This window comes from Mytilus edulis, chromosome 8 (assembly GCF_963676685.1).
Source record: "Mytilus edulis chromosome 8, xbMytEdul2.2, whole genome shotgun sequence".
NCBI classification, from domain to species: Eukaryota; Metazoa; Mollusca; class Bivalvia; order Mytilida; family Mytilidae; genus Mytilus; species Mytilus edulis.
This window is the reverse complement of record NC_092351.1, coordinates 12,215,849-12,227,183: the sequence shown is the minus strand read 5'-3', so window position 1 is coordinate 12,227,183 and position 11,335 is coordinate 12,215,849. Positions and strand designations below refer to the sequence as shown.

General features: G+C 31.7%; 1 long non-coding RNA gene across 1 annotated transcript; it reads right to left on the bottom strand.

Annotated features, from left to right (window-relative positions):
• Positions 1 to 1,357: 1,357 nt before the first annotated feature.
• LOC139486898 (uncharacterized) lies at positions 1,358 to 3,226 on the bottom strand. Its single transcript, XR_011655671.1, has 2 exons — positions 3,075 to 3,226; positions 1,358 to 1,938 (listed from the first exon to the last, which is right to left on the bottom strand). It is a non-coding gene; the product is annotated as an uncharacterized lncRNA (long non-coding RNA).
• Positions 3,227 to 11,335: the final 8,109 nt, after the last annotated feature.

Sequence of the window (11,335 nt, the reverse complement as noted above, 5' to 3'; positions counted from 1 at the left end):
TGATTTTGTTGGCCTCTACAGTTGAAGACCATAATTATGTTGACCACTATAGTTGGTGTCCATATGATGACCACTACAGTTGAAGACCACAATCATGTTGACCACTATAGTTGAAGATCATGATTTTGTTAGCCTCTACAGTTGAAGACCATAATTATGTTGACCACTATAGTTGATGACCATATAATGACCACTATAGTTAAAGACCATAATTATGTTGACCACTATAGTTGATGACCATATCTTGACCACTATAGTTGAAGACCATAATTATGTTGACCACTATAGTTGAAGATCATGATTTTGTTAGCCTCTACAGTTGAAGACCATAATAATGTTGACCTCTACAGTTGAAGACCATAATTATGTTGACCTCTACAGTTGAAGATCATAGTTATGTTGACCTCTACAGTTGAAGACCATAATTATGTTGAGCGTATTTTGTCGCTGATTCCACATTCTCAGAACTCAATCAAGGTCATTTTTAAATAACATGAAAATTCAGTACTGCGTGCCGAATTAGGTCATGTAGACATTTATTTTTGTCCATGTTATCTAACTTTTTTTTTCCATCATTCAATTACAGTATAAATAACAACAGTGTGTCATATGTTGACCACTATAGTTGATGACCATATGTTGACCACTTTAGTTGAAGACCATAATTATGTTGACCACTATAGTTGAAGACAAAAATTATGTTGACCTCTACAGTGGAAGACCATAATTATGTTAACCACTTTAGTTGAGGACCATATGTTGACCTCTTTAGTTGAAGACCATATGTTGACCTCTACAGTTGAAGACCATATGTTTACCACTATAGTTGAAGACCATATGTTGACCACTACAGTTGAAGACCATAATTATGTTGACCTCTATAATGGAAGATCATAGTTATGTTGACCTCTATAGTTGAAGACCATAATTTTTTATGTTGACCAATATAGTTTAAGATCATAATTATGTTGACCACTATAGTTGAAGACTATATGTTGACCTCTTTAGTTGAAGACCATATGTTGACCACTATTGTTGAAGACCATATATTGACCACTATAGTTGAAGATCATAATTATGTTGACCACCATAGTTGAAGACCATAATTATGTTGACCTCTTCAGTTGAAGACCATATTATGACCTATATAGTTGAATACTGTGTTGGGCTTCAGTTTTGGTTTATGTCGGAATAGCGTATTTTGTCACTGATACCCACATTCTCAGAACTCAATCAAGGTCATTTTTAAATAACATGAAAATTCAGTACTGCGTGCCGAATTAGGTCATGTAGACATTTATTTTTGTCCATGTTATCTAACTTTTTTTTTCCATCGTTCAATTACAGTATAAATAACAACAGTGTGTCATGTTTGTTTTATTATCATTAAAGATTCTCTAGGATGTTCCATAGCATAAATAACAATTTATATAACTTATGTTTAAACAGATCTAGAAATCGAACAGTACAAATGATTTAACTTGTAAGGTTTTTCAATGTTTATGCATAATCTAAGCATCAATACACGAGGTATAAACGTAAGGAAAATAACGACACAACAAAGGTTTTCAGTGTGCTTCAAGTTTGGAAGTGACAACACTTCACACTTTTTTTAATAAATATATTGTTTACAGTGAAGCTTTATGAAGAAAAAAAATGTTTTTGCTATACATATTGTTTTTATGAATAAGTCAATCTTTCAAGAAATTTTCTCATGTCAATCTATCCATGAAAATATCTTCTTCCATAACGGTAACGACGGAAACCACCATAACCACGATTATAGCCGTAGCGATATCGTCGATAGCCACCGTAGTTACCACCATGGCCTCTCCTGTATCTGTTAAAGTTATAGTTTAGAGGTTTAGTACCCTCTACGCCTGAACCGGTAAACAACAAGACAGTGAAAAAAACGCCTAGCACCATAAGTAGATTTTTCTGAAAACATAAATAAAAAAACATAAAAAGAATTCCACTGAAAATTTTTTGCCTTCACAAATATAGTACAGTTTTATTTGATTTATCATGCATTATCCCAGAAATAGATGTAAGCTACTTAGAAACAGGGATAATTTCCAGGCTTGCTAATCTTTCCGATAAAAGGCAGATTTCATTTGATAGAATCTGTTTGATAGAATTTGTGTCATTACAAGAAAAAACATGTAAAAAATAAAATCATCTGTTTGAAAGTTTGCGTTGATAATTCAATATGTCCATTCTTTTCAGGTGTTTTGGTTTAGATTTTATTCTGATTTTCAAAGACAAGAAATAAATGTTAAGACCAATAAACGAAAGTGTAAAAAATATAAATAAATTTGGTTTTTCTCCTTTTTTCCAAAATATTTGAGGCCTTTATCTTTTTTATATTAACCCATAGTTGCCGCATGCCAGAGAAACTTTTGATCTGTTTCAAGGTTTATATTCGGGCTCAAAAATGGGAAATTAGTGATTTGTTAAAACAAGATCTATCCATGAGTACATATATAAAGTTGTTGATAGTTACGTCTTTGTTTTAATCATACTTTATTTTTTTAAGTCTTTTGTTAAATTTCTTACCTCAGCTCTATATAGACTACGTATCGTTTGTCAATAACTTAACTTAACTTATGAAACTTTTTTACTCTGGGATTTTATTAATGACACGAAAAAATATAAATCTTTGAGAATTAACGATTGCAATTTTTCTAAACTAGTTTAAAGATATGAAATTTTTTTCTGATACGTTGGTGTTTTTTTTTTATTTGCATATAAAAAAGAAGATGTGGAATGATTGCCAATAAGGCAACTCTCCACAAGAGACCAAAATGACACAGAAATTAACAACTATAGGTCACAGTAAGGCCCATACCACACAGTCAGCTACAAAAGACCCCGTAATGACAATGTAAAACAATTCAAACGAGAAAACTAACGGCCTAATTTATATAAAAAAAAATGAATTTAAAACATTGAGTATATAAATCTGCATGATAACTCATATCTATTTATGAGTATGATCCACCTTAGTTTATTTATATTGTATCGACTGCATAGAATCAAAATCTGTTAATTAAACATCATGATAAAATACTTACATTCATTTTTAACGTTTGTTTGACTGTTAATCAAAATACTGCAGCAGTTAGATTAGATATAATCTGAAAAAAAGAAAATATTGTACAACTTCAGAAATACATTTACAACATTGGAATGAGGATATTATACTCTGGACATAAAAACTTTAAGACATAAGCATACAAGTTAAGTTTGATGCTTTTAAAACTCTATAAAGATGCACGGTTCCAATTTCGATACACTAGATGTACATTTTTAAAAATCAATCTTCAGTGATGCTCGAGGCAAAAATATTTGAAAGTTCCAAAACCGCATATACATGTTGAAGGGATAAGTACACCACTGTTATGTTAAATAGGCAATGGTATCAAAAGTGTAAGTCTGACTTTATTCTTAAGCTTTTTATTAGTAGGGTTATAAGAAATACGATACATATAATAAACTCATATATATATATACATATATATATAGCTCGTCTAAATACCAACTCAAAAATGTTAGATCTGTAAAGCTTTCGCAATTTTTTTATTTTTCCCTCGTCGGGATTCGAACCCATGCTACTATATATATAGATAGATTCATGGTTGTAAGTTCATAGATTTACATCAAGACAAATTCTAGTATACAACAATGTACCTCGTCATTCTTGTAGGTTGCATTTCTGTAAATATTGACAATGCAATTTCCCATAGGAACTCCTTTTAAGGCTAAAACTGTACCACTTTTACTATGAAGTTTGAAAAAAATCTTATCCTAGAATTGAAAGTTCATATGCACCACAATTTTTTTCAAAGGTCAAAATATAGGGCTGTGCGGCATATTTTCAACGTTTATATGCCCTGAACTTCTCAGAGTTTAAACTTACACTAATTTTCTTAACTACCCCTACCTCGAATGAAAGGTTACCACAGATTTCAATGTAAACAATATGCACGTGTTTATTTACTGGTAACATTCCCAATTTCTGTCTCTGCGATATGGAACACAGAGAGCATAACTGGGAACCAGTATGTAAACAAAATTATTTTTCTATGAATATTTAATTACTCCCCAAAAGAGGCGTGTTTTGAGAAACAGCTGTATTTACAAAGTGCAACCTGTAGAATTAAGCTAAATTTTGAAAATGCTAAACATATAAGCAACAATGTTCTCTAGAAAATTATTTTGTAAATACCTCTTAAAAACATACATATATTTAAGGCAATAGAGCGAAAGTTTTCATCTTAAATTCACAAACCGATATTAGAACTTAAAACATGGTTTGATTTAAATGTAAACGACAATGAGATATAATTATAGTCGTAACTGATCAAAACTTACAATTCGACGTCAAGTTGGAGTCTATATACATTCCGCCTTGCGCACGATATTTATACAAGAAATTCATAACGACTATTTAAATTTGTATCCGAAAAAGTTACAGAAACCGGTAATAGAATAGAAAGTCTTGTATAATAAAAATTATATTAAGACTTAGTATATAAGGAACCCAGTCTATATCCTGATTCGGTAGGATATTTTTAATAAGTAACCCTTATGCAAATTTTTATCCGAATGAAGCTTAAGAACCCGGATTTTGGAAATTTCAGATATTTTTACTCGAGCTACATGTAACCCTCATGCAAGTGTTTATCCGAATGAAGCTGAAGAACCCGGATTTTGGGAAAGTCAAACAGGTCAAACAGATAACAGGATTTCCCAATAGCATTGCCTATTTTCTGTCATTGGAAAAAAAAACTATTATTGTCACAAAAGAAAATAATGAAATACTTTTTGTATAAAGAAGGTATGTGATGTTACAATGTTGTTTCAGATAAGGCTGAAGGTTGGTACCTATCAAAACGTTTAATCCCGCTGAATTTGTTTGCCCCCTTTTAAGTCAGGAATCTGATGTTCAGTAGATGTCGTTTGTTGATGTGGTTCATAAGGGTTTCTCGTTTCTCGTTTTTTCTTTGTATAATAGATTAGACTGTTGGTTTTCCCGTTTGAATGGTTTTACACATGTCTTTAATATTAGGGCCCTTCTTGGCTTGCTGTTCGGTGTGAGTTAACTGAAGGCTCTGTGTTGAAGACCGTATTTTGGCCTTTAATGGGTTACCTTTTCAAATTGTGACTTGGATGAGAGAGTTGTATTATTGACACTGGTACCACACTTTCTTATATCTATGATTTAAATTCTTAAAACAGCATGGGAAACAAATTTACTTAACATCAAGTTATATTTGACAGTCTGGATAGGAGTTTATAAAAAGAGAGAATGATAGGCAAATTGTGCAGAATAATGGGCAGTAAAGACAAAGAAAACAGTAACAAAGCCCATAAATAAAAAAAAAACAGGTAATAATGGGGGTGCTAAAAAATAAAGAATCGAGAAAATGGGCAAGGTGAATACAAAAACTAGATGAATGCTCTGACATAATTAAGAAATGAAGTACCCCCTCCCATTCAGACCCTTGTGAAAATTTATATCTTGTTACAGTATATTGCATTGGTTTTTGACAATCTTTAGAAATGATCTACGCGGGAACAAATAGCGATTGATTAGAAAGACAATTCAAGATCCTAATTTTGAAAATGAACTTTGTAGTTTGTTCGATTTTGTAACAGTCAACACTCTGTATTCACTAACCCAAAACGACTAGCGGTATAATTTTAACAAAGAGAACACCTTATATATAAATAGTAACATACAACGTTACGGACTTAATGCAGCAGATGCCACTTTAATACATTGATCCATAAATGTTTGATGACAAAATAAAATACGTATGTGTATTTATAACGGACACCTTCCATTGAATAAAAAGAAATCACATCTTCTTTTTATATTCACCTCGCCGAGACGTCGCATCATTTGTACACTAACATAAATACAATTGTTTCTACTATCAGAATAATGGAATTAAAACAATGTTTAACTTAAAATACCTATGAAAATTTGTTGTAATTAAACAACTACATAAAATGTATATCATGTTCACACATTAGCAGGAGGAATACTTGCAATAAAAAAAATATCTATTTCCTTCTTTTGAATGGTATTTTCACAAAATTAATGCTTGAAGTTTTCTTGAATATGACATCCGTTAATTGAATTTAATTCAAGACCCAGTTGCTACATGAATTTGTTTTTTTCTAATGTACAAAATGTTTGATAATTTGTGAACAATTATCATCGTAAGGTTTTGTTACATTATCACAAAGACCCCCAAAAACTAACCTCATTTTACATGTAGCACATTTGCGTTTTCCCGTAGGACTAAGACAAATTAACTCATCTTGGTTAAAAACAAAGTTCTAAATAAGCTACATGTACGACTTTATCATAAAGTTCAAAGCCGCAAACATATCCATTTTATTTTTTTATGTCAGTATTATATAGACAAAATATTCTATTTTATTATTTTCAAACACCTGGCCATCTAGTATGCCAATTTTATTTTTACTATGTCCCTAATACGCTTCCGTAGAGTATAGCCATTTAATCATTTATACTTAATTTAATATAAAACCGGGCTGCAATTATGCAGCGTAGTGTTGAAAGTGGTGTTAAAATCGATTAATTCAATTTTCAAAAGAAAACTGCAATATGAGAAATTATATTGCCGTGCTCTTATTTACAAGTGATATACTTCATTCTTTGAAATAATTAAGACTTTCTTAACTCGCAATTTTACACTTATAACACGCATCTCGACTTATTTAACTTTCTTCACTCGCAACTCGACTTTTTTCAATCGAAACTCGACTTTTTTAATTGCAACTCGACAATAATAAACCTTTAATGAGAGCAGGTAAAAATTACAACAACTGACAAGCGCAGGACATTTTAAGGGAAAATTTTAAACTAATAGTGGACATTTAAGCGCAGACATTAGAGCCCATTTTAGCGCAGGATAAGTCCGGTTACCTGTATTTTCGATAGCCCAATGTAGCGAAAACTTACTTGGTTGAATAGTATTAACCTTACTAAAGCCATGAACAGATCAATGTAATTCTATGGAACGCCATAGCTGTCTTATGTGTCTTTTTTATTGCTTTTTTATTATAAGATGGTGGTTTTCTATTATAAGATGGTGGTTTTCTATTATAAGATGGTGGTTTTCTATTATACGAAGGTGCTTTTCTATTATAAGATGGTGCTTTTCTATTATAAGATGGTGGTTTTCTATTATACGAAGGTGGTTTTCTATTATAAGATGGTGGTTTTCTATTATAAGATGGTGGTTTTCTATTATACGAAGGTGCTTTTCTATTATAAAATGGTGCTTTTCTATTATAAGATAGTGGTTTTCTATTATAAGGTGCTTTTTTATTATAAGGTGCTTTTTTATTATACGATGGTGCTTTGCTATTATACGATGGTGGTTCCCATTAACCGGAAGCGTGGCGTGTATTTGAATCTCACCGAACCAACATGGCGGCCATGGCTGTGAATACTAAAATGTTAAATGTTTTACAGAAATTAAACTTGCAAGCATTTCCAAACTTTGAGAGAGAGAGAAAATCACTCCAGACATTGTATGTAGGCTTTCGACACATGAAATGGAAATATTAGGTGTATCTAGTAGGACAGATATGATGAAGTTAAGAACTGAATGTGTAAAATATGGAACGTCCGCCCTTAATAAAATAAACTCTGAATGCGGCCCTCCGAAATTTGATATTCCAAAGTCTGTTCTAAAAAGTGTTCTGGAAAATTGATTTAAAATATCCGACATTTCTAAATTGTTGTCCGTGTCTGAAAGCACCATTTACCGAAGAATGTCACAGTTCGGATTAAGCAAAATGAATTTTACACAAATTGATGGTCCAGTGATTTAGACTTGACACTTGGACAAATAATAAAAGAGTTTCCATTGTGTGGCGAAACACTATTGCAACAGATGCTTCTATTAAAAGGCATAAGAGTACAGAGATGGAGACTGAGGGAGTGCATGCATCGATTAGATACCGCCGGTGTACAGGCGAGACGTGCCGGTAGGCTTCATAGGCGTGTTTACAATGTAATGGGTCCAAATCACCTCTGGCACATAGATACAAACCATAAACTTGTCCGGTGGAGATTTGTAATTGTAGGTGGCACTGACGGGTTTAGTCGATTGATAACATTTTTAAAATGTACCGACAACAACACATCAAGAACAGTTTTGGATTGTTTCTTCTCCGGTGTTGCAAAGTATGGGATACCCAATAAAGTTAGGTCTGACAAAGGAATGGAAAATGTTTCTGTGGCAAACTACATGTTGATTCAAAAAGGCCCAAACAGTATGGTAACGGGAACAAGCACTCATAATCAACGGATTGAAAGACTATGGAGAGATGTGTATGAAGGTGTGCTTAGTTACTTTTACAACTTATTTTATTTCATGGAAGATGAAGGTTATCTAGACCCACTAAAACTGACAAACTTAGCTGCTCTCCACTTTGTTTTCATGGACGAAATAAACAGGAAGCTGCAATTTTGGGCAGAGGCATGGGCTGGTCATAGACTACGCACTGTTAATTCATCTCAATTGAGCTTGTGGACTTCAGGTCAACTTCAAAATGCCGTAGGAATTACCGAAGGAGAAGCGAATTTGCAAGACTATGGGATTGAAGGCTATGTGGATCAAAATGATGTAGAAGAGGGCGAGAGATCAATATTTGGACCCCTTGCACACATGATAAGTGATCAATGCAGGCTGGATTTAACTCAACAATTGATAAGAAGCAATACTAACTTTAGAATAGATTATTATCTTGAATGTTTGGAAGTCATTGAAAGAAATAACTAAACTGGTTATTCAAACTTATTTGTAATTTACTAAATTGCCTTCATATCTTGAACGTAAATGGATAACTGCATCACTTCTTTATATACTTAATCTTATAAAACCCCACGACTTTCAACAACTTTAAGCTTTAAAGTGGTTTATTGGTTATATATAACTGTATCAATTTGTGTAGAGGTAGTACACGAACAACGTACAGATCCGGTATATTGATAAATTCACTAATATAAATCATTTATGTTTAATTATTTTCTTTATTTCAAATATAATAATCCCTAAAAACTTTTAAAGACTTAATTGATTTTCTTGATTTTTTTTTTCATATTTCATTTATAGCAATTGGTCCGTCCCTTTTTTCAAATAAACTCCACACTTCCGGTTAATCACGGGAACCACCATCGTATAATAGAAAAGCACCATCGTATAATAAAAAAGCACCTTATAATAGAAAACCACCATCTTATAATAGAAAAGCACCATCTTATAATAGAAAAGCACCTTCGTATAATAGAAAACCATCTTATAATAGAAAACCACAATCTTATAATAGAAAACCACCATCTTATAATAGAAAAGCACCTTCGTATAATAGAAAACCACCATCTTATAATAGAAAAGCACCATCTTATAATAGAAAAGCACCTTCGTATAATAGAAAACCACCATCTTATAATAGAAAACCACCATCTTATAATAGAAAACCACCATCTTATAATAGAAAAGCACCTTCGTATAATAGAAAAGCACCATCTTATAATAGAAAAGCACCATCTTATAATAGAAAAGCACCTTCGTATAATAGAAAACCACCATCTTATAATGGAAAACCACCATCTTATAATAGAAAACCACCATCTTATAATAAAAAAGCAATAAAAAAGACACATAAGACAGCTATGGCGTTCCATACATAATAAAGAACAGTTTGATAATGGTCCCGTTTATTTATGTTTTTCTTGATTCTATCATCAAATTGCAAACAACAACATTTGTAGAAATACAAATTATTATATACGAATGTGCACCAGAGTTTAGACAAGATAAAGAGAAAGAAAATATCCAGGGCCCATCACGGACGTTCTCTAGGATAAAAATTCCATGCTAGAAGTGATCAACTTTTAAAGTTTTTTAACATTTGAATTTACCTTTTATAATTCTAGTGCTCATTAATGGACATGATATTTTTTTATATTGTGCTTTTTTGGTTTTATTAAAAATCTTTACTTATTATAAAATGGGGTTAAACATATTGCGCTAAAATGGTCATCGATAATTTGGTGTCTTCCCGATTGTCCCACTTTTTGAATTGACAGGTACAAAGGTAATGAAATTTTGTGGGACAATCGGGAATATGTTTGTGGGACAATTAAGTTTAAATATGGGACAAATGGAAATTGTTTTAATAGTGATTAATTTGTTTTTAAACTGCAGTTAATTAAAGGTTACTAATCAATGTAACTTATAAAATTTGAAAAAAAACGAGAATAGTATTTGAAAAAAACAACTTTAAATGTGCTTATCAGGCAAAATGCTAGACAGCAGCCATGGATATCAACAAATAAAGTTGTTGGTTTCAGTTGAATCTACCATTAGGTGTTAGCAGTCTTTAGTAATGCAGAGAATGTTGTATTTATGTCCTCGGACTTCCCTAGTAAAATTGCAAAGACATCTCTCCATCAACAAGTTTGTGTAGTGTAGTATGCAAATGAGTTTAAACTTTTTTTTTATAAATTGCATGCATTATTTCTATATTTATATAAAATCTTTCCAGAGAAAAGTAGTCAAAATTTAGGTATTGACATTTGTTTTATGAATAACGGAACATTGTAGATACATTTCATATAAATATCCTATTTATTTATTCAAAAATGATCTGATGAAGTATTAATCTAATGATTTGAAACCCATTTTATTTTATACTTTTATAAAATTAATATTAAATGTACAATAATAAATTATTGTTTATTTAGTAAAACTTTCCAGATGAACAGGTTTGTCTGTATTCAGTGTAGATTTTGAGGTGAAAATAAGGCCATTTTAGCCATAGGGTCCACATGAACCTTAAAGTCACGACAGAGGCCTGTAAATCAAATGTTGTCGTTTCTTGCAATAATTCATAATGACTTTTCGTTTATTACTTTGTAAAAAAGTTGGTTATCTCGTTTTTATCATGTCGGAACGTTTAATGCCTTTTTGTGTGGTATGGATCATGTTCGTTGTTGGAGGCCGTACGATGACTTTCACTTGGTAAAGTCTACATCATTAACATATTACCAAAATGTTTTCATTCATTCAAATAAGAGGAACATATACGATGAGATGTCGATCTAACAGTAGATCTTTATTTGTTTGCTTATTGCGTCTTTTAATGTAGGGTGTATGTTTCATATTAGTTCTTATGAAAGAGTATTTTCAACTCAAAAGTTAACAAATAAAAAAATCGGCAATGTACATGTACCGCATAAAAATGTTCAATGTTACCAAAGTAACACATGTAAAAGTGAATA